This window comes from Myotis yumanensis, unplaced genomic scaffold (assembly GCF_028538775.1).
Source record: "Myotis yumanensis isolate MYYU_CA2020_CCGP unplaced genomic scaffold, mMyoYum1.0.hap1 SCAF_24, whole genome shotgun sequence".
NCBI lineage: Eukaryota > Metazoa > Chordata > Mammalia > Chiroptera > Vespertilionidae > Myotis > Myotis yumanensis.
This window is the reverse complement of record NW_027223775.1, coordinates 4,436,912-4,460,158: the sequence shown is the minus strand read 5'-3', so window position 1 is coordinate 4,460,158 and position 23,247 is coordinate 4,436,912. Positions and strand designations below refer to the sequence as shown.

At 46.3% G+C, this 23,247-nt stretch overlaps 1 non-coding gene and 1 pseudogene across 1 annotated transcript; one reads left to right on the top strand and one right to left on the bottom strand.

The window, feature by feature from the left end:
* The first annotated feature begins 14,640 nt into the window (after positions 1-14,640).
* Positions 14,641-17,608, top strand: LOC139000609 (melanoma antigen preferentially expressed in tumors-like; annotated as a pseudogene).
* A 4,641-nt stretch (positions 17,609-22,249) lies between these two features.
* On the bottom strand, positions 22,250-22,356 carry LOC139000680 (U6 spliceosomal RNA). The gene has a single exon (XR_011469674.1). It is a non-coding gene; the product is annotated as a U6 spliceosomal RNA (small nuclear RNA).
* Positions 22,357-23,247: the final 891 nt, after the last annotated feature.

Sequence of the window (23,247 nt, the reverse complement as noted above, 5' to 3'; positions counted from 1 at the left end):
ATAAGGCACAGGGGTAATGCAAAATGATGAATAATTCCAGTCACATTTCATATGCATTTGTCTTTGCAGACTTACAATTTGACTTCCTATCATTAATACAGCTTGTTGCAGATCAGCAATTTCTGCATGCATTTCGGTATTAATTTGTCTTTGGACGGACCATAATTGTTCTGACTCCTTATGCCAATCAGCTACAAAATCAGTAGTCTGAACAGATTGTTGCAATGCTACTCCTGCTACAGCTGTAGTGGCTATAATCGCTATACGTACTAAAATTACTGTAATTAACATTTCAATAAACCTTTTTCCTCTTTTAAGCAAATCTGCAATATACTGTAACACAGCAGTAGCTGGAGAATCCTGCCATCTACGATGCATTTGTACTGGCAGCCATACTCCAGGTCTAGCTTTCAAAACATAAATGCTTTCAAATGATTGGTTAAATGCAATAGAAGAATTTAGACAAGTATAGAAAGAACAATTAATACAGGAAATTTCCCCCAAGTTAGCATTCCACTTAACATCTCCTTTCATTAATAAAAATGGTAATCGAACACAGGCTTGTACATAGGCAGTTTTGTTAACATAAAATTGTAAGGTGTAATTCCCAGAGTTATTTTTATAGAAGCCAGTCAATACTTTCAAAGAGTGTAAGGCAGACCCCAGTTTCCATAAGTCAGATTGAACAGGATGTCCTTCTTGATGAGGTGTTGGGGGGCAAATCCTCCACCATGCCACACGATGCTTGCATTCACTTGCGTGGATATGCACTTGTTCTCTCCTCTGCGCCATCGTAGATCAGCTCCATTGGCTTTGGAATGGGCAGAACCTGAAGGGCTCCAATCAGTGACGCTTCCATAGGAAGTATTAGGTAAAACCCGAACCGTCTCTCCTCGACAGGATTCCCAATGGACCCAATGGGACAAGTGCGTAAACGTAGGAACATGACATGGTGGAAGTAATGGAGGTGTACTATTACTATCCCAACTAACATTTTTAAACCCATGGGCGCTCAGAAGAAACAAACGCCTGTGTTTTGTTGCAGTAGTAGTGTTTTCCTAAATGCTCAGCCAGGCTTGTGCCTGTATTGTTAAACAATGGTCTCCTTGACCTAAGCATATTGGCACTCCCTGCGTTCCAGTGGTATAATTTTCTATGACTCTACCTTCCTCTTCTGGTTTTAATGGGCCTCAATCATTATAAGGTCCGGGTAACCAATTTGAGTCATTAACATAAATTCGAACCTTTGAATCCAACCAAGAAACACCTCTATTCAGTGGGGGATTAGGAATGTCAGCCCGGTATGTATGATTCTCAGCATTTCCCTGAGTGGTTATTAGTGCAAGCATAGCAAGGAACAAAGTAGATGGCGTCACTTCTTTCCCATGACGCCGAACCAGTTGTTCTCCCTCTTGGGTAAGCTTCTTCACCCGAACCCAGGTTGGTACAGATGAATGTTGCGTTGACCTTAGAGCTTTGCGGATAAGAGGCACTGTCAACATCATGGGGCAGGATATAGCCCACGATATATTCTGAGAAATCCTTGGTCAGGTCACTTAAGTAGAACTTCCTTTTGGTTCCCATGTCTCAGCTTAAGACGCCTCTCAGGAACCCAGAACTTTTCTTTACCTGTGGAAATATAAGCATAACCTTGCCCCCATCGTAGAACCCATGCAGGATCCCATGACTGAGAGGACTCATTATGGTAAAACACAGGTTGATTCAATTCTTGTGAAACCTCCTTTACCCAATGTCGCTGAGCAGCAGTGCTGTCAGTCTCATCTTGATTTAAAAAATTTAAAGTAAATAGAGCAGTTAATAGTCTTCATTTAGGGGATTCTCCCCCTTTTCGTTTTTTGAGCATTCCCTTTAAGGTGTGATTTTTGTCTTTCAATAACAGCTTGTCCTGTATGGTTACAAGGGGTGCCAGTGATGTGAGTGATATGATGAAATTGAAAAAATGTTTGACATTTTGTAGATAGATATGCAGACCCATTATCAGTCTTAATATTTTGAGGTGTTTCCATTACTGCAAAAGCTTTTAGTAAGTGAGTAATTACTGCAATATGCATATTGAGAATCAGTGACAATATTTACAGCTTGAGGAAAATGTTGTAGTAATAAAACAATGGCAAATAGTTCTGCCCATTGTACTGAAGTGTATGGAGATTGAATTACCTTTGTTAGCCGTTCAGAATGAAAACCAGCTATTCCTAGCTTGTTAGCTTTGGTATAAACAGCGGGGCCTTGAATTGGTTCATTAGCTATAATATGAGGCATATTCATTGAGTTTTCTTAAGAAATTGTAACCTTTTATTTGTAGGATAATGATTATGTATTTTCTCTAAAAAATGAGCACAAGCACTTTGCTAATTATCGCATATTCGAAACAATTTTTGAATTTTTTTGACAGTAAAAGGTACTATAATTTCTTCTGGATCTAAACCACATACTTATCTTAATCTTAATCTTCCCTTGTAAATAATTTGGCAAATTGTTTGAATATAAGTCTGTATTTTTTTCTGTGATTTATGAGGCAAGAAAATCTATTCAATAACATTACTATCTTGAACAAGTAACCCTGTAGGAGAATGCTCAGTGTGGAAAACTAATACTTTAAAATTGTCTATGGAAAAAAAGTCTGTTTAATTGTGTTTATTGTATATGCTGTTCTATCCAAGTTAATTCTTTTTCTGCAGCAGGGATTAAATCAGGTGGACTATTTCATTCAGGTGGTCCCTTTAGGATTTGAAATAAATTAGTCAATTGATATGTAGCTATATCAAGGCTAGGTCTCAACCAATTAATGTCTCCTAATAACTTTTGAAAATCGTTTAGAGTCTTTAAACTGTCTCTTCTAATTTGAACCTTCTGTGGAATAATGGAGACATCTGTTAATTTTTGCCCAAGATATTCCCATGGCTCCTGCCATTGTATCTTTTCTGGGGCTACTTCTAATCTGTAGTCTTAGAGTTTTTCAAGGAGGTATTGGTAAATCTCCTGTAATTGTGATTGAATTCCAGAAGCTATTAAAATATCATCTACATAATGATAAATTAGAGTATTAGGAAATCTTTTTTTGACTATTTCTAAAGGTTGATGCACATAGGCCTGACATATAGTGGGACTGTTGAACATTTCTTGTGGTAAGACTTTGTATTGATACCGTTGAGTGGGTTGAGCCTGATTTAAAGCCGGGACAGTAAATGCAAATTTCTCATAGTCTTGAGGTTGTAAAGGAATAGTGAAGAAATAATCTTCGTGCCTCTTTCTGAGAGATAGCCTTTTTAATTGCTGTTGTTAATCTTGACAGAAAGTCAGTGTAAGGCTCCCCCGCCTGTTGAGTAATTTTAGTAAAAGCGGGAGATGCCTTTCCAGGTGTATCCACTCTCTGCCAAGCTCTTAAACAACATAATTTTATCTGAGTGATATGCAAATCTGAAAAAGCTGCCTGTGCTTGCAATCGCCCATACTGTCCAGACCCAGTTAATACCTCAAATGTTGGTCCTGGAGGCTGCTTTGTTGCATTTTCTCTAGCCATAACGTCTGCTTCCTCTCTCCGCCATGTTTTAAATTGTAAATATATTCCTGGATCCAGTACAGTTTTGGCCAAAGCTTCCCAATCTAGAAGGTAAGTAATCCCAACACAAATGGGGAGTGCATGCCATAAGCATTAATTGCCTCTTGTAAACTTTTGAGCAATTTAAACTCATGAGGACGATGAGCCACATTAACATGACCATTTGGATATTGGGGATATTGTTGCAGATCCTGTGGCATTTGCTGTCTCTGTATCGGAAATGCAAGGAAATCATCATCTCTTCTCCACGTGGGAGGAACAATCTCATCTCCAGGTTCTCAATCTAATAATATATTGTTTATTTCAGTAGGCAAGGGCAGCTGGAATTGCCTATGTGCCCCTGTGGAATAATGTGGTGGGTCTGGAGGAGGAGCCGTGGGAGTTACTCTGGGCTCTTTCCACAGTGGCTGTTGAACTGGAAAAGCATTTTTGATTAATTCCTGTAACTTATTAGTGGGTTTAACATGAGGCGGTGGGATACCAACATATTAAAGCCTTCATATGAATCAGCAAATCTTTTAATAACTCTTGTTCATCATCCCTTGTTTTGCTTTTCTTTTTAAATCTCTTCCGTTCGCTACCACTAGAATCAGTGCTACTAGTTTCCCTTTCTGACAAATCGTGGATGCCCTCTTTATCAGTCTCTTCTATATCTTCATATCCCTTCAACTTCTGTCCAAAATCTTTCCTTTTTTGCTCCGTATTATTTTCATGAGGCAAAGAAGGTAATGGTCTATTAGGCATGTCTTTATCAGTTTCACAAGCAGAGTGAGAAGGAGAGCTAGTAATTTTAACTGGAGTAGCCTTATAATCTGATTTTGACTGCAAAGGTTTAAGAGCCATAGTAATCAAAGCACACGAGGACCAAACTTCATGTCCCATAGGATCTCCATTCTGATGAGTGTGCCGTAGTGCACGAACATTCTGATTCCAAACCTTTAGATTTAACTGATTCTGCCTGTCGGCTCAAACCAATAACAATGCCTTTCTATTTCTCTAGCTAATTTCCTAAAAGTGTCTTGAGACACACTAACCCCAGTGCTTTTAAGCAGTGAACGGAGCAGTCATATTCATCTATTGACTCTCTGCCATTGGGGAGTTCCCCCATGCGCTGCCTGGCTTGCTGAAAGTTTTGCATAAACTGTTGCAGACTTTTTCCCTCTCAGTCCTGTGCATTCTCCGTGCTTACCATAAGGTCCCTGTTTGGGCACCAAGTGTTGAGCGATGTTTAATGAACTGAAGACACAGAGGTAAGACGAGCACACAGGATGATTGATGCTGGACAGAGGGCTACATCTCGCTCAGGCATGTATCAAACTTTGCACTCTCACCATCGTTTTTATTGGGGTTTGGTACAAGGTCAGTGCATCATCAGTTAATCAATTAAATCTTGTTTTGTTCTATATTATTCCAATAGCATATTGAGGATGACTTGCAGCTGTGTCCTCTCTTTCTGTTCTACACCCACGACTATTTAATCGTAGCCTTTCTCAGGGAGGTAAATGTTTCTGGAACTCAAGATTGTGTGTCATGTTGACCCAGCGTGACTCGCAAGTCACACTGTGCTCCTGATAGAACATTCACTTCTTCATGGCAGGACTTCAGATCCTTGTTTACAGATGTCCAGCTACAGAGGTTGTCCAGTTTGTTGGAGTAGAGTTGTTTGTTGTAATTTCTTACAATCCTTTGTATATCTGTGGGGTCATTTGTTACTTCACCTCTTTCATTTATGATTTTGTTTATTTGGGTCATCTCTCTTTGTTTCTTGGTGAGCCTGGCTAGCTGTTCATCATTGTTGTTTATCCATTCAAAGAACCGGCCCTTGATTTCATTGTTCTTTTGTATTATTTTTTTGGTCTATTTGTTGTTCATTTCTGCTCTGATCTTTATTATCTACTTCTTTCTGAGTACTTTGGGCATTCCTTGTTGCTCTCTTTCTAATTGATTAAGTTGCAAGGTTAGATATTTCATTACCATTTTTTTCTTGTTTTTGGAGGTAGGCCTGTAGAGCTATGAACTTCCCTCTCAGGACTGCTCTCATTGTGTCCCATAGATTTTGGATTGTGTGTTTACATTGTCATTTGTTTCCAGGATGCTTTTTATTTCTTCTTTGATCTCTTTGGTAACCCAACCATTGTTTAATAGCATGCTATTTAGCCTCCAAGTGTTTGATTTTTTCATTGTTTTTATTGCAGTTGATTTCTAGTTTTATGCCATTGTGACCTGAGAAGATGCTTATTATGATTTCTATGCTCTTGAATTTGAAGAGACGTTGCCTGTGTCCTAATCTGTAGTCTGTCTTTGAAAATGTCCCATGTGCACTGGAGAAGTATGTATATTCGGTAGCTTTGGGATAAAATATTCTGAAGATGTCAAGTCCATCTGAACTGGAGAGTCATTTAGGATTGCTGTTTCTTTGGAGGTTTTTTGTTTAGGGGATTTATCCAGTGGTGTCAATGGGGTATTAAAGTCCCTGACTATGGCTATATTGCTATCTGTCCCTTGGTACCTTCCAGAAGTATGTATTTTATGTGTTTGGGTGCTCCTGTATTGGGTGCATATATGTTTACCAGAGTTATATCTTCTTGTTGAATTGCCCCCTTTAGTATTATGCAGTGGCCTTCCTTATCTCTTGTTATGGCCTTCACTTTGAGTTCTATTTTGTCAGATATAAGCATTGCCACCCCAGCTTTTCTCTCATTTCCATTTACCTGAAACACTTTTATTTTCCATCCCTTCACTATCAGTCTGTGTGAATCCTTTGCTCTGAGGTGGGTCATGTTTTCTTATCCATTCACCTACCTTATGTCTTTTGATTGGAGCATTTAGTCCATTTACATTTAATGTTATTATTGAAATGTACTTGTTTGTCATCATTTTTATTCTTATATTTTTCTTTCATCTTGCCTTTCTGTTTCTTCTTTTTTACATCAGTCCTTTTAGCATTTCTTGCATTGCTGGCTTGGTGTTAATAAACTCTCTTAGCCCTTTTTTTGTCTGTGAATCTCCAGATTCCATCTTCAATTTTGAATGATAGACTTGCTGGGTATGGATTCAGTCCCTTGTTTCACATCATTTTGTATATTTTATTCCATCCCCTTCTGGCCTGGTATGTTTCTGTTGAGATATCAGTTGATATTCTAATGGGAGATCCCTTGTGGGTAACTTTTTGTCTTTCTCTGACAGCCTTTATGATTCTTACTTTGGCATTGATGTTTAATTATGATGTGGATTGGTGTTGGTCTTTTTGGGTTCATCTTGTTTGGGACTCTATGTGGTTCTTGCACTTGCATAGTTATTTTCTGGCCAATATCAGGGAAGTTTTCTGTCATTATCTCTTCCAACATGTTTTCTATTCCTTGCTTCACTTCGTCTCCTATAGTAGTTCTGGTATCCTTATTATGTGGATGTTGTTTTGTTGGGTGTTGTTCCAAAGCTCCCATAGGCTCTCCTCTTGCATTTTAAACTTTCTTCATCTGACATGTTAGTTGCCTCCATTTCATTTAACTCCTTTTCTGTTGATTGCACTTTATTCATTCCTTTGCGGATTGCTTTTTTGTCTCCCTATGTTTTGTTGTAACATCTGTATTGTACCTGTGTGCTAGATTCAACTGCTTTGCCACCCAGGTTCTTTTGCGGGTGTTTCTACTGGTGTGATCTCTCAGGTCTTCTGGGATTGGTAATCTAGCAGAGCTCCCTACTTGAGCTATTTGGGTTCTCTTGGGGTAGTTGGGTCTTGACTGTTAGTTTCTTCTTTGTGGATGAAGTGTTATCACGGGTTAGCAATGTGACTCACCCCCAGCATTGTTTTGCAAGGTGTTTTGGATGTGATTATTGTTCCGGCTCTTGTGTAAAAGGTTGTCTGAGGTCTCACTGGTATGTGCTCACTGTTTGTTCCCAAAAACCATTGCCTGGGATGAAAGAGTCTTGGGGCCTGCGGCTCAGGAACTGTGACTTTAGCCGGTGTGGTGTGACCATCGCTGGATTAGCGTTACTCTGAAGCTCACTATGAGGGCCTGGTGCCCATGAGTGTGTGGAGGCGGGTATCTCTTAGTTTGTGGTTGAGGCAGTGGGACTCTGGCCAAAGTGATTTCCCTCTCTGAATCACGAAGGAGTTTAGGATCCAGCAGCAGACTGTCCAGAGGTAGGTAGCCGGGCGGGGGGAGGAGGGGTCCCGTGGATCCTACTGAGGGAGCCATGCACCCTTGGTTGGAAAGGCACATGCCCAGTGATAGCACACAGAAGGGCCCAGGAGCTGTCTGCAAGGGGTGTGTGCTTGTGGGGCCCACACACTGGATCAGAGTGATTGTGCTGTGCCACTGGCCCGTGTAGGGAGAAGTCCCATTTTCTGCTTTGGGGGATGAGCATCCATAGTTGGAATTGGAAGCCCAATGCCTGCTTACAAAGGTGCCCAAGTATCGTCTACTGGGGCAGTGGGCTGAGGGGGTCCTCGTGCTGGAGCGGCACTACCGTGAGGACCGGATGCCTGCATGTTGTGCCTTGCAGCAGGCTCATGGGACTTGCGTGCTGGATCGGTGCAATGCAGTGACCAGAGGTCTGCAGATGAAAAGGAGGAAGTCCGACTATCTTCTGCTGGGTCGTTCAGCCCTTGGTTGGATACCTGTGTGCCCAACCAGCCAGGGCACGTCTCCTGTTTTCAGATTCCTCCACGGTGTTCTCAAAGATTTTCACAGGAGCCCATGGCTTCCTACGTATGTGCGTCAAAATGCTGTTTCCTTGTTTGGGGACCATTTGGTGCTTACTCTGACCTGGGTTGACACAGGTGACTGAGACCATGGGCCACCAGGGCAACCAAGTACTGGAGGGCGTGAGGCCATTCTGAGCTGAAACCAGCATGGAAGGAAGACATCTTCAGGTGAGCTAGTTACGGGAGCCGCCTTGGGTGTCTAGAGAAGCACTGCACCTCTTCCATTCTCATCACCAGGGAAATAGGTGGGATCTGCATCCTCAGGCCCCTTCTGGGGGAGCAGAAACAGGAGCAGCCGTTGTATTCTCAGGTCCTGTCCCCCCAAAATCATTTGTTCTCCTGCCTTTTCATGGGGTAAAAGAGAGCGAGCACGAGACAAGAAGCTGTAGTGTATTAGGGACCCCGTGTTCAGCAACTCTGCTCAGAGCAGGGCTGGCATGAGAGCCCACAGACTTAACTGGTGTTTGGTGTCAGGTAAGTTTTGGTCTCTTCCACTGAGCTTGACCACTGAGGATAAGGGATGGTTCTTGAAACAAAATAACAGTAGTACACAACCTGTCCCCTGGCTACCGCCCAAGGAGGTCTGGGAGGCCTGGGAGCTAGAGAATGGGGATGGAGAGACCTCGCCCTCATGCATTGGGAGGATCAGGCCTCACACAGATGCTGCTGGTACTAAGGTCACCTGGTGGTAACCCCTCCTGTTACTAGTGTCTCAGCCCCATCGAGAGTGGCTATTTCAGGACATACTGGTCCCAGGACCCTGAGAGGAGAGGTCAAGGCCATGACTGCACAGTAGTTTGGGGCAGAGAGAATTGTCAGCCCTGGGCTGCCGGAAGGTTCCCTCCTTAGTGTGATCCACCTGTGCAGAGGAGGAGGCAGAGGGGCATAGCGGAGCTCAGGCCAAGAGGGAGACACCCTGGAGCTATGCCTCCTGTGGCCCCAGTGCTGGGCTGGGTTCCCCACCCCTCTCTTCCCCTTTCCCTCAGCTGTGGGAGGGGCCTCCATGCACAATTGCTACCCAGATCTTATGGGTGACACCTCATCAGTAAATTTACATACTTGCAGATCATTCCTAGTTCTCCCTGGGAATATCACGCCATCGCCTCCCCCATCCTCCTGAAGACCTGACCGGGTCCATACACCATGGCTGAGCACGGACCTGCCGAGCACCTGGATTGTGGTGGGTGATTGTCACCTAAATGGACACTCCTGCTCTCTGCCCATGACCCTGGTCGTGTCCACCGCTGCCACACAGAGAGTGGCATGTTCCCATTCTCTGGTGATTTCTCTAGGCACACTCCCATCAGGCTGGCCCTGGTGATGGCCATGGGAGCCTTACACCAGGAACCAGGGCCTTCTTCTTGTGTCACCTTCCCATGACCCACTCAGCGATATGAGCGCAGGCGACTGACTCAGGCCTCAGTTGCCGCACAGGGAGAAGGAAGTCAATTTATGGCCCCTGCCAAGGTCTGTTGTCTGGAGAGAGAAGTAATGCGACTTGGAAAGTGAAATGCTTCCGTAATTTCTTAAATTCTGCCAAACATGAGGAATTACTTTTGCTCATCATCGTGACTCAGAACCCAGCTTCAGGTTCACAATGGCCAGCTCCCGGAGAAGTGTAAATGAGGAACATGGTTGTGACCAAAAAAAGGATGGAGAGGTCCCAGGGCAAGCCATGAGGGCAAAGAGCTTCACACTAAAGGAACTCTCCCAGAGACAGGTGCCCACGTCGGCAGCAGGAAGGATGGGACCTGGGAAGCTTATCCAAACCTAGAAAGCAATGTGACAGTTCAGCAGGGCATGGAAAAGATTCTCACGCTGTGTGGAAAGTTGTATGAGCAGAAGACCCGCAAGCCATGTTTAAACTACTCTTGAAATAGTTTGCAAAGGCTCATGTCAGTTTTTAATTCTGAAACATTTAAAATCACAGGGTGCTAAGTAGTGATTTTACTACTTTATTTATTTACATGTATGGTATGTTTATAACAGAGTTTTTAATGTTGTGATAAAAATGTGTAATGGCCATTGAAAAAAACAACTTTTCCTGTGGTTATTAGGATTGCTGGGCAGGGTATTAGCTGGAGGTACCATTCTGTGTGGCGAGCTCTACAGTGCAAAGCAAGAGCAGCCTGTGACTTGCTCATTTTCCAGCCCAGTTGTTTTGTTTTATTGTTTGTCTGCTCAGTCAGTGAGGGTTCATGCCTCAGAGATACTCTGAGGAAGACCATGACATTCTCATGAGGTGTCCCTGCAGATCACCCGGAATAGCAGTGGATGCACCTTAGGCACTCAGTGAATGTTCTTAAGTAAATCCAGGATTGAAGAGAGAGAGGAGAGGAGTCTGTCTTTGGCAGGCGAGCATCAGCTGACCCCAGGACATCCCAGATAACATGTCCACTCTGTGCCAGTACCTCCTGCCAGCCCTCCTGCACCGCCCTTAGCATTAAATGGCTAGACCCAGGCATGTCCTGGATGCTCACATGTTCTCCTTGGGGAGGAGGGAGAAGGGGCAATCCCTTGTTTAGGTCTAGATGTCATTGGGGCTGAAGTGAAACCAGGTCTGGTTGGGCAGAGGCAAGGCAGGTAGTGCCAGCAGAGACTTGTGAGTTTGAAAAAGGCACAGAGGACTAAATATGTCAGGATAAGAAGAGGTCTGACTGCGGAGGGAAAGAAACCAGGTGGAAGGGTGTCTGCTCAAAGGCTGGGTTCAGAGAGCGGACGATGGGAAAGCCCATGCATGGGGACTGGTCCCCGGGGCCTCTGAAGGCCCACAGAGGCAGGGCTTGCTGTGGATCCCAGGAAGGGCATCCTCCTGCCTCTTTGGTGCCTCTTTGGATCCAGAAAGGCAGCTTGGATATTGATTTTCCTTCTGTACAATGTAGCTTGTCATGTTCTCCAAAGCAGCTCAGAAGAATTGGGGAGAACTCATGGTTTCTCTTATCAGTGGGTGTCCCCAGCATCAGGTTCATGATGGGCTGACTGACATTCCAGGGATGCATAAAGAGGGTCCCAGACTTGGAGCACATTCTAAGGACCCCCTTCCTTCAAAAAAAGGTCCCAAGGGCAGATGACCTGGGATCGCAGTAGGAATTTTGTGACTGGAGAAGGCGGTTGCAGAGGACGGCCCTCCTCATGGGCTCAGAGGCTACTGTGTCCTGTACATAAGTGAGGGCCATGATGAGAGCAGGTGGCAGGTGACCAGGATGTGGTGAAAACATCCCCCAAATCATGTGTGGGTCCTGGGACTCGGCGGGGCCTGTCCAATACTGGGCAGGAAGTTCTCCTGCCCCCCGTGCCATAGCACATGCCCTGGGTGGGCGTGGATAGAGGAGTGTTTCTTGCTCATGAAGAAGGCATGTTCGCCTCAGACTTTGTTTCTAGGTCATTCTTACTGGTTCCTACTACCTCCTTGTATCTCCTGGACACTGGGATCTCATAGAGGCTGCCTGAGCTTGGGCTCCTACAGTTTTCCAGTTTCCGCCTGGTGCATATAATGTCTGTGTTAAAGAGAAAATCTCAGACCCCAGGTGGCACCCTCAGGCTAAAAGCCCATGATACCAAGTCTAGACTCAAATGCTGACCTCATTACAGTTTGAACCTCTTCCAGAAACCTAAACAGCCAGTGTGGAATTTTCTGGTCAACACCACTGTGGTAATCTGTCACGTGGTCCCTCTGCCTGGAACATGAGAGTTGTTTGGGCATCACAATGCAGGGGGTAGACAAGAGCAGAAAAGTTGCTCCTCTTTGCCTCTGTCTCTCTCTCTCTCTGTCGCCCCCACACCCCCACTCTCTCTCCCTCTGTCTGTCTCTCCCTCAATTTCAAAAGATCCGATGTGTGACCCAGTACAGCATGGGGATATCCCAAACTATGGCAGATCCTTACATGCCAAGTACAGCTTCAGATCTTCTGAAGGGGAAGGTGTATCTGTGCACTGAGCTTAATCCTGAGGGAGGACATCTTCCCTCACAATCTGAGTGAGAGTTTTACGCGTGGGCCCAGAAGGAGCTTTTTGAAGCCAAATTTGCATGGATTGTTCCCTGGGGTTGAGCAAACCTTAGTTATTTAGACTTTGGCAATCATGTTAGTCCCTGGAACTTGGCTGGGACTAACCTGCTGCCTGTGAAAGGTTGGGATGTGGAAGGGGATGCCTGAGCTAAAGAGAATGCCCTCTGTCGCAGCTCCTTGATAAGGATACACAGGTCTTTTGGCCCACATTTATTTTTCTCTGTGGCTCCAAGATTCCAAAGAGCCCACGACTCTCACCCCTCAGTGGCTTTCAGAATTGGATAAGTCACATTCCAGGTTGAGCTGCCACACCCCTCCTCTGGCCTCTCCACAACCCACGTTTTCACATTTAATTTTCTCAAGCCAGTTTGCTGAGCTGATCTGGTTCTTCTGGCAGGAAATGCCCTTTACATCCACAGAGGGAGGGTGACAGAATCTCCTGCCTATACTCCCCGTCAGCTTGGGTTTAAGGGGTCCACCCAGTTTCCTCCTTCACTGCTAGCCTTTTAAGTTCTCAAGTTTATGCAGTCAGAGTCTTTGAGTTTCCCAAATGTTCACCTTGTCCTGGGTAATTCCCTTGGTCCCATTACAAACGTGCAGCCCCTCCCTTCTCCTGATCAGCCCCTAGACGTGATTTTGGCCGGACCTCCTCTGGGGAAGGCTTGCTCCTCAAAACCTGGAAGACCAACTGTCCCTCTGTTCCTGATGGAATGGGCACAGGATTTGCAATTTTAGGTAACATCAAGTCTCAGGGACTGCTTGGTCCTCAATACTGTTGCATTGCAATTCTTTCTCTCTTGAGATGATACCACTGTCTCCCTAAAGGTGTGTTAACGGGAACATTAGGGAATTTTGATGTGGCACCAACACCCCCATCAAGTCTACTTCCAGTTTGGTTTCCTTTTCTTTTCCTTTCATGCATGGACCTGGGGTTCAGCTGGAGGTGTGGAGAGTGCAAAACCCCATCAGGGTTAAACGCCTGGAGATCCAGGACTAAGGTTCTGCTCTCAGGTGGAAGTAGCCATTTCAGCTAGGACCTCAAAAGGAAGGTGTGGTCAGACGGGGTATAATGGCTTCCAAGGAGGCCAAGGTGGGAACAGAGGCTAGAGCATGAGAGTCAATGCCCATGGTGCAGGGCTCCCTGCGCCATGCCGCTCTGGTGAGTCAGGAGCCTAAGGTGGTCCGCAAGGACCTGCAGGCCAAGAACCCAGAGATTTGTCCTTTCTTCCTTACAAATGAGCAGACTTTGCCTTTGCCTCTGGGTGCAGGTTTGCCTTAATGCAAAACGTTTTGATTTCTGTTTTGATGTTTGCCATGCATAGAGGTTCACAGGGCAAGTTTCCCCTGTGTCTGAAAGTCGAGTGTTTCTAAGGAGCCTATTGTAGGCCAACGTGGCAAAATCCTTTTTGTAGTTTTTAGCGGCCGGGCTGTGTGTGTGAAAACAGGTCTTAATGGAAAGTCTTTCATAACAGCCAATTGATGTTTAGAAAGAGAGGAAGGGGGTGGGGGGAGGGAGAGAGAGAGAAACATTGATGTGAGAAACATCCATCAGCTGGCTCCTGCCCACCCCGTAACGGGGGTTAGGAATGGAGCCCTCAAGTGACCTTTGGGGGCATGGGAGGATGCTCACCGCACTGAGCAACACTGACCAGGGCTTGCAGTCTCTTATTGAGAGGAGCCTTACTTGTGACATGTGAGCCCTCTGTTGTCATGGATAAAGTGGTCATTCTAATATTCATAGAAGGGGCACACAATAAAATGTACATGTTGGAATTAATGGTTATTTTTCTCACCTGCAGCTCCCCCATGCTTTAGAAAACGTTTGTGCTGCTTTTAGGATTCCTCATTTAAAAGGTGTCAAAGGCCTCAATGGTACCCATTGTGTGGGTGTTCCTTAATCTTCCCCATCTATTTTATTTCCTGGAACTTAGCAAGAGGCAGTCCTGGGCCACAGGCTGCTCCCTACTCCAGGTGTTTTCAGCCCTTCAGTGATCCTCAGAAACGTTTTCCCTGGAAAGGTTGGGATCATCTCTCTGGTTTCCCAGGACTCACTGCACAGCAGAATTCCAGCTAGCCAGTGGGTAGATGTGGGAGGGGTCCAGTGGTCATCTCACCCCTCCTTGGTGCCTGGTTCTTGTCCTGCCAGTGTCAGAGGAGAGGCAGGGCTGAGTGGCTTTGCGGCCCCTAAGCAGAAAACGGGGTTGTGGTAAATTGGGGGCGCTCCAGTTGTTGCCGGAGCAGTGCCTTTGGCCCTCAGCTGGTCCCTCTGAAGGGAGAAGGCCGGGGGTTGCTCATGCTCAGCCTGACAAGATGCCTTGCTCCCGGCTGTCTCCCAGGATCTCTTTCATAGCAGCTTCATGGGGATGAGCCTCCCGGCTCCACGCAGACTCCTGGAACTGGCATGTCAGAGCGTGCTGAGGGATGAAGCCTCGGCCATCGCTGCTCTGGAGTGGCTTCCTGTGAAGCTCTTCCCACCTCTGTTCATGGCAGCCTTCGCTGGGAAGCACAGCAAAGTCCTGAAGGCCATGGTGCAGGCTTGGCCCTTCCCCTGCCTCCCTCTGGGGGCCCTGATGAACCATCGGCAGCCTCACCAGGATATCTTGCAGGCTGTGCTGGAGGGACTCGATGCCCTGCTTGCCCAGGAGACTCGACCCAGGTACAGGGGATCCAGTAGCCTGGTAGCACCCTGGGGATCTGAGCAGTTACAGCTGGGATCCGGGAGTGTGCAGGGCCAAAGGGAGAGCTGAGGGAGGCCTTGGAGCCACTGCTGGGGTCATTCTGGGAACAGGCTTCGGATATATAGGGCTGATGAAGATGCCGAGGGTGACCCAAGGGACACGAGCCCACTCCTTCCTGGTGGCACCTAAAGGTACCAGGAATGGGGACCATGAAGGACCCCAGTAGCACCAGGAGCAGCTGATTCCTGGGCCATGGAGTCAAAGTCCATTCAGGTGTCTGGCCCAGCTGCCCAGATTCCTAGACTCATGGTCTTATTCCTTGTTATCTTAATGCACCCCAGCAGATCTCCTATTTTCTCCACAGGAGATGGATACTGCAGGTGCTTAATTTACAGAAGAGAGTTCATCAGGAGTTCTGGATCGTGTGGGCCGGAACCAGAGCCCATGTGTGCTCACTGCTGGAGCCTGAGGCCCCACAGCCCAGGAGGAAGAGGGGGAAAGTGCACAGCTTAACGGCCAGGCCAAATTCACCCTTGGCCCCCGTGGAGGTGTTAGTAGACCTTTGCCTCAAGAAAGGTGTCCTTGATGAGTCCCTCAGCTACCTGATTAAGAAAGTCAGCTAGAGGAGAGGTTTGCTGCACCTTTGCTGTAAGAAGCTGAAGGTGTTTGCGATGTCAAAGCAAAACATTAACATCCTGGATATGGTGCAGCTGGACTCTGTCCAGGATTTGGAGGTAAACTGTACCTGGAAGCTGTCCACTCTGAGGAAGTTCGCTCCTTACCTGGGCCAGATGGGCAATCTGCGCCGGTTCCTGCTCTCCCACGTCTTTACGTCTTCTCACACCACCTTGGAGCAGGAGGAGCAGTGTGTCAGCCTGGTCTCCTCTCAGTTCCTCAGCCTGCCCCACCTCCAGGAGCTCTATTTGGACGATGTCTCCATCCTCAAAGGCCGCCTGGACGAGATCCTCAGGTGAGGGGTGGCGAGGTTTCCCTGCCGACCAGAGCGAGTCCCTTTCCATTTCAGCGCACAGTGACGGGCTCTCCCGTGTGCCGTCCCTCAGCAGTGCTAGAGTGCCTGAGCCACTAGGCGGTCCACACAGTCAGTGTCTTGTTCACTGCTCTGTCTCCTTGCATGTTGTGTCATAACCCCCCAGACAAAGGTAGGACGTATGCACTAGGACAGAGGCTAGTAAAGAGACTCCTTGCTAGGAATTGGCGTAATGGAGGCTTCGGGACAGGGGATGGTAGCTTTGGGAATCCTTCTGAGTGGTGTCTAAGGGAAGATGATGCAATAGAAACAAGTGAGGATTGCAATGACTAGGGGAAAGCCAATCAAAGGTGCGGTTTCAGGGCTTAAGTTCCGCACTTAGAGATTTGGCCATGGCAGCCTTTCACTCCAAACCTGCCTCAATCACCTGTCTGCCAAGGGTTGCCATAGGCTCTCGCAAACAGAATGCCTGGTAAATGCAGGATTCTGGAGGGAGGCATTACGAAATGGGATAGGTGGTTTGTGGACAATGCAGTGATCTAAGTTCCTGGAGGGTGGCGGCCCTCGCTGGATGTTGCCTGACTGTGCCCAGGTTAGCCCTTTCTGCACATCTGCCAGAGGCCTCATTGGGCTAAGAGATGATGGTGACAGGGGTCTAGGCTGTGGCTGGAAGGAAGCCCGAGTTGCAGGCATTTCGGGACATGTCTCCAATACTAAAATGCACTGGTTGCCTCCTGCTTCAGACCCTGGGCCAGGCTCCTTTCTGAGCTCCTCCCATCTTTACCTCCCATCTTTATGTTCACAACACCTGTGTGTTTGGGCTGGGGGTGTATGATGAGTAAATGGAGTGTGTGAGGTTTCATCCAGTTGGATCCGTCACGGAGCAGATAACAGATGGAGAAAGATTCCACTCAAATTTGCTCTGACGTGAATGTCCCTTTTCACTGTGCAACATGCTGGGTTTGATCATCATCTGGAACACTGTAGGCTTCGGTGACATGGGCCTCTTCACCCTGAAGGCCTGGATCATCCTCACCTGCCTCTGCCCACCAGGTCCATCCCCCACATGTAACTGCTCTGTGTCTCCCCAGGTGCCTGAAGACCCCCTTGGAGACCCTGTCCATCACTAACTGCCTGCTTTTCGAAAGAGACTTGAGACATCTCTCCCAGCACCTGAATGTCAGCCAGCTCAAAAGCCTGAGTTTCAGTGGGCTCAACCTGACCAATATCAGTTCTGGGTCACTCCAATTTCTGTTAGAGAGAGCCTCCCCCACTCTCCAGGACCTGGACTGGGATGAGTGTGGGATCATGGACCCCCAGTTCCTGGACATCCTGCCTGCCCTGAGCCACTGCTCTCAGCTCATGACCCTCAGTTTCTGTGAAAACCCCATCTCTATGACCGTCCTGGAGGACCTGCCTCGCCACATCGTCGGGCTGAGCAAGCTGTATTGCGTGATTTATGCGGCCCCCCTGGAGAGTTACGAGGAAAGGAGCGGCACCATCAACCTGGGCCGACTTGCCCAGATGCATGCCGTGCTGAAGCAGATGCTGCAGCAGTTGGGGCGGCCCGGCATGGTCTGGCTCTGTGCTTACCCCTGTCCTCACTGTGGCTGTAGAACCTTCCATGACCCAACTCCCATTCTGTGATCCTGTTGCTTGAGTGTCTAGCTGGGTGCCCATCTGGGCACTTGGGCACTGAAGCCCAGACATAAGTGTACCATACAGGAACACAGCAGCCAGTCAGACAACTACTCGGGGTTGGGGGGGAAATGCTGGCAGGGGACTCGATGGTTTCTTTGGGGAGATTTGTCCTAAGGAGTTTGAAATATGCACCTGAATCTCTCATGGGGAGGGATTGAGGCTTGGGTGGTAGATGCGGGGATTACCTTTGCTTGAAGGGTTGTGAATAATTGTCAGTAATAAAGAGAACTGGATGTTAACCGTCTGGTGTCCTCTATGACATGTTAACCTGATTCTCCCACCTGCAGTTACTGGACAAGTAAGAAGGCATGAGCATCGTGATGGGCAGACACTAGGCTGGTGGAGGTTGGGTCAAGGAGATCACATCACCATTTATCCTTTCTGGTTTGGTGGTTCTTTCTGGTGCACCGGTACCTACTCACTCACCTCTGTGACTGTTCAGTGGGTCAGCACACCCAAGGGCCATCCACAGGGACTGGAACAAGTGGCTTCCAGTGAGCACCACTGAGGTACAACTGCTCTGGGGCCGTCACGGGGAGCTAGTCCAGGCCCTGGACTCAAACACTCCTCCCCACTGGGAGCCTCCATCGCTGGCCTGACGCCGCTCCATGGTCAGGCTTCCCTGTGCACAAGTCAGGCCCCCAGTACTGAAAGGGACATCAGCCTGCCAGGGAGCCAGAGCCATGGCCTCACATGTCCATGCCTGTCATTCACTGCATCCAGCCCCTTCTTGAATTCAAGTTCTTGTGGCCTGTAAATACATTTACATTCTTTTCAGCAAAATACTAAGCTGGCATAAACCTCTGCTTTGTTCTGTGTCCCGTCCTAAGAATAAGACATCCTTTTGTGGAGGATGGTCTAATGTTAGAAGACTTTCCCCTCGTGATCCTCCTTCTCATCAATCAAGGAGGTGGTAAAGCAACGCTGAGCCAGTGACAGGCCCCGGGTCTGAAGAGTGGACAACCCAAGCCAGTTCCCAGAGAGCACTTAAGTGGACACAGGTGAAGGTCACACCGGGGAGATGGGGGTATGGAGGGCCACCCTGAGGGGCAATACAACCAAGTGAAAGGGAGATGTCCCAGTGTGCTCTTGGATCCCATAGTCAATGGACAGTTAGCTGCCCAGCAAGGAACAGGCTCCCTGCCCACCTGCCACTGCATTCTGGCCCTCGGCTGTCTCAGTTCGCTCACTGAGTGGCCTGCCAGAGGAGCACCTAGGGAGAAGGCCGCACATCCAGGCCCAGGAGCAGGGCTCCCTTTGCCTGTACGTCTCCCTAAATGTGAGGAAGTCAGTCCTGCTTTTTCTCCTTCTACTGCCTCTCATTCAGTGCCAGCCACTCACGTGCTTGCTGCTCTCTGCTGGGTGTCAGCAGCTTCCTAGCTTGTCACATACAGCAACTGGCCCTTTGTTCTCTTTTTATTGCCATTCCTTTCTTTTTCTTCTGCCTTCCACTCTTCTAGCTTGGCCCATCAGTGTAGGAGCTCATTTTTCCATTTCTTAAGTATATTTCTTAATAAGATCAGAGAGGAAGGGAGAGGGAGAGATGGATAAAACATCAATAATGAGACAAATCCATTGGTTGGCTGTCTCCTGTACATCCACCTGGGGATCCAGGGGTAAACTCTGGCCCCTGGTCCAACTGAGAATTGAACTATGTCCTATTGGTGCATAGGCCTACTGTGCCACACTGGCCAGGCACACTCTGCTTCTTCTAGTGGGAAGAGAAAATGCTGAAGTTTCTGTAACAGTGAGCTCCCCACCCCCCCAAAAAAGAGGATAAGAGAACAAGGGTCAGAAAATGTATATCTCTTACAGCAAATGCTCTCTTTCTCTTCCTCTCTCTCTCCTATTCCCTCTCCCTCTCCCTGTCCCTCTGTCTGACATGCACCTTGTCTTCCCATCCCCACCTTGACAGGGAAGAGTGTCCAGAATGGGAATCAGAACCTCTGGAATTTGAGGAAAAGCATAAAAATTGTCAGGTTCGGGGGGAGGAAGGGCATAGGCAAAACATCCTGTGGCCTGGCAGTTAATTCCTCCCCACATAGAGATCATGTCCCATTACCTTGTGGGAAGATTCTGCTGTGGGGCTAACTTATGTAAAGCACTTGACAGCATGTCCTCTTCTGGAATCGCCCACTGCTATTAGCATTGATAGTGATTATTAACCACCAGATGCAAGATAAGGAAGAAAGATAAAAGTCCGTGCACCCTGGCAGTGTGGCTGGGCAGGTTCCCGTGCACCAAAAAGTTCACCGATTTGATTTCTGGCCAGGGCACATGTCCAGGTTGCAGGTTCAGTCCCCAGGCCACCAACATTGTTTCTCTCTCACATGAATGCATGCTTCTGTGTCTGTCTCTCTCCATTCACCTCTCTCTAAAGAATCAATTTTAAAAACCCACCATATTAAGACAAAACAAAAGAAAACTCATTGCTGCATGTTGCCTCTAAAACAGAGTGTCCTGCACTTGACGCTTTATTTGTTCTAGAGACCACAACTGAGAAATCCAGCAGAATTCTTTATTGGAATCTGGACTTTTCCATCAAAATATTCAGAAAAGCATAGTGTCAAGGCAATGAGGATTAGAAAGCGCCTGTTCTGATAGAGACCGCATCTGTGAAGATGGGCACAGAAGGGACCTGGATAGGAGGTGACTGCTGGTGCACAGGGATCATGTACATGAAGGCCCTGTGGGCGGGGTCTCTAGGCCATCAGAAAGCAAGCGGGGAGAGTAAGGCACACATAGTAGGTTCCTTACTACTAGAATGTACCCCAGAGTCCACCAATCTGCACAGCACTCAGGCAGGCTGGATATAGGGCAGCTGGAGCACACGAATGTCAAAGGGAAGACTCTGAATAAAGAAGAGCCAAAGCCTGGCCTGCTTGGCTCAGTGGATGAGTTTCGACCTGTGAACCAGGAGGTCGGGGTCCAATTCCCAGGCCGGGACATGCCCATGTTGTGGGCTCTTAGCCCAGTAGATGTCTTGTAGGAGGCAGCCAATCAATGATTCTCTCTCACCATTGATGGTTCTAACTCTTTCTCCCTCTCCCTTCCTCTGTGAAATCAACAAAAAAATATATATCTAAAAGTATGTAAATAGCTTAGGGTTTTGATACCCCAAATATCCGTTTAGAAATACAAGAAGGAGCTCTTTGTCACGGTCAGGATTTTTATGCTGTTCCTTCTTCTCATTTAATCTTCCTTTCTAGTCCACTTCCCCATGGGATTGTATATAAAGTGATCTATTTCATGCTGGGAAGTTTTGTATTGTTTGTCTTGTTGTATTTCTCTGCACCATAATACGTTATCAATACAAACCTACAGTGGAAAAATTAAGCTGAGTAAATTTGGCGTCCAAATGGCTTTATTAAGTATTTCACCAATCCAGGAGCATACCAGCTGGCAATGAAAAAGGGGCTCACTGAGCCATACCATCCATGATTTGTTCCTCCCCACAACACGCAATCTGACAGGCTAGATTTTAAAATCCTTAAAAAGTTGAGTTCCCAGCTTCCAAAATTTTCAATTAATTTCACATACATTGTTTCAATAAAAATAATGTTAAAAACCACACATTATTGGGGTAATTTTTAAAATTGAAGTTGGAAGTCTTGTTGATAACTATACACTCAACAGTCCAAGAGGTGAGTTTTTAAAAACCTTTCCCATTCATGATGTTTGTTTATATTCACTAATAAAAATACTGAGGATTCAAGATAACTCATAGTTTGGGTGATCATACCCTTTGTGGTACATTAAATGTCCAAGAGTTGGAGAGAAAGGGCATGAGTAGTTCTCCAAAAAAATACATATCACAATCTAGGGGCACTTTTGTTCACTCCATTCAGAAGTGTAGTCAGGAAAGCTAACTGGTTCAGTTTAAGTGGTAATCTCTGTTTCAATCTTAGTGTAACCACTTCAGAAAGTGCTGATGACATTTAAATAAGCAAAAGGATGCCTACATTTAGACTTCTTCAAACTTTTATATCATTCTGTATGCAATTTTTTCCCTACTTATACTATTCCTTTCAAGGTTGAGGACATACAAAATGTCACAGGAAGGAGGTCAACAATTGTTTTGCAGCCTTGGTGGAGGTTCCCCAATCCTTTTTTCCATTTAGGTTTTCCAAGGAGAATATGTAAATTGTTTACCCTCCCTAACTGGAAACAGGGCAGCATGCCATGAAGAAGTAACACACTGCTTCATTTATTTTTTTTTTCTTTATTGCTCAGATTATTACAGTGGTTCCTCTTTTTCCCCCATAGCTCTCCTCCACCCAGTTCCCACCCCACCCTCTGCCCTTACCACCCCACTGTCCTCATCCATAGGTGTACGATTTTTGTCCAGTCTCTTCCCACGCCCCCCACACCCCCCACATCCCTTTACCCCCGCAAGAATTGTCAGTCCACTCCCTCTCTATGCCCAATTCTATTATATTCACCAGTTTACTCTGATGATCAGATTTTTTATTCACTTGATTTGTAGATTCACTTGTTGATAGATACATATTTGTTGCTCATAATTATTATCTTTACCTTTCCTTCTTCTTCCTCTTCTTAAAGAATACCTTTCAGCATTTCATATAAAAAAATATGGAATGATTCACGAATATGCATGTCATCCTTGCACAGAGGCCATGCTAGTCTCCTCTGTATTGTTCCAGTTTTAGTATATGTGCTGCCAAAGCTAGCACGGTTCTTTCTTTTTTAATAACTATATGTATTATTTGGAAACATTAAGATCTCATTATGTTTTTAAAAGAATGAATGAATGCACTCTTTCATGAGCCAATAGTCTTATTTTTTTTTAAGTTTATAATGGTCTTATTACCCATCAGTGAATGAGATCATGTGGTGTTTTTCCTTCACTGACTGGCTTATTTCACTTAGCATAATGCTCTCCAGTTCCATCCATGCCGTTGCAAATGGTAAGAGTTCCTTCTTTTTCACAGCAGCATAGTATTCCATCCTGTAGATGTACCAAAGTTTTCAAATCCATTCATCTACTGATGGGCACTTAGGCTGTTTCCAGATCTTAGCTATGGTGAATTGTGCTGCTATGGACATATGGGTGCATATATCCTTTCTGATTGGTGTTTCTGGTTTCTTGGGATATATTACTAGAAGTGAGATCACGGGGTCAAATGGGAGTTCCATTTTTAGTTTTTTGAGGAAACTCCATACCTTCTTCCATAGTGGCTGCACCAGTCTGCAATCCCACCAGCCATGTACGAGTGTTCCTTTTTCTCCACATCCTGTCCAGCACTTGTCGTTTGTAGATTTGTTGATGATAGCCATTCTGACTGCTGTGAGATGGTACCTCATTGATGTTTTGATTTGCATATCTTGGATTATTAGTGACTTTGAGCATGTTTTCATATGTCTCTTGGCTTTCTGAATGTCCTCTTTTGAAAGGTGTCTATTTAGGTCCTTTGCCCATTTTTTTATATATTCTGTGGCTTAGGGGTGAAGTGTTCTGAAGATGTCAATTCAGTCCATCTGATCTAGTGAGTCATTTAGGATTGTTGTTTCTTTGCAGATTGTTTGTCTAGAGGATTTATCAGGTGATGTCAGTGGTGTATTAA